Consider the following 760-nt stretch of genomic DNA (forward strand, 5'->3'; position numbering starts at 1 on the left):
GAGTGCATGGATTCCTAGCTAAGTGGGCAGATCAATGACACTACGCAACTGCAAAAACAAATGGTGTACGTACTTTATACGGAGTATAATACACTCATGTTTTTCCTTGCAGTTTTATATGTGTAGAAATAGTTAACCTCTCTATACTACCATAGTTTAGTCCATTGAACGGATAAAAGACAGACCTAGCTAGGCAATATGTGAAATCTGTGATTAGTATGTAATCACGTTACTGATGTGCCGCTGTTCTTGAATATTTTAAAAAATTGACTGGACTCTCGGTTCTTTTCTGTATTAATGTTTGTTGTGTACTGGATACTATAAGAGCAAATTTTTGAATGCAGCCGGCATCTGTGCTGAAGAAGAACACATGATTGGACAAGGTGAGCTGTGATTTACGGATGAAGGACTGTCAGTCCTATACTTATCCAATCGGCATACACACAATCTGTGAGCTCGCGATGGTTAACTGAACTTAACTGAAAACTCACTCGAAAGTAGATGACCAGCTAGAGTTACTAAAACTTAACGGGTGAATAGCTCCCATGCGACGTAGTTGGTGTGAATTGTCTCTCATGCGACGTAGTTGGTTGTAATCGCTCTCATGCGACATCTTCGTTGGAAAAAATAGCTCCCATGCGACACTGCTGCCTAATCCAAAGACACATGTTTAAAACTCGAATCAGGTGAGCGGGACCCACAGCATGGGACCCACTAACTTATCCAACTCAGCATTGGTCAGGTGAGCGGGACCCACAGC

This window comes from Triticum aestivum, chromosome 6A (assembly GCF_018294505.1).
Source record: "Triticum aestivum cultivar Chinese Spring chromosome 6A, IWGSC CS RefSeq v2.1, whole genome shotgun sequence".
NCBI classification, from domain to species: domain Eukaryota; kingdom Viridiplantae; phylum Streptophyta; class Magnoliopsida; order Poales; family Poaceae; genus Triticum; species Triticum aestivum.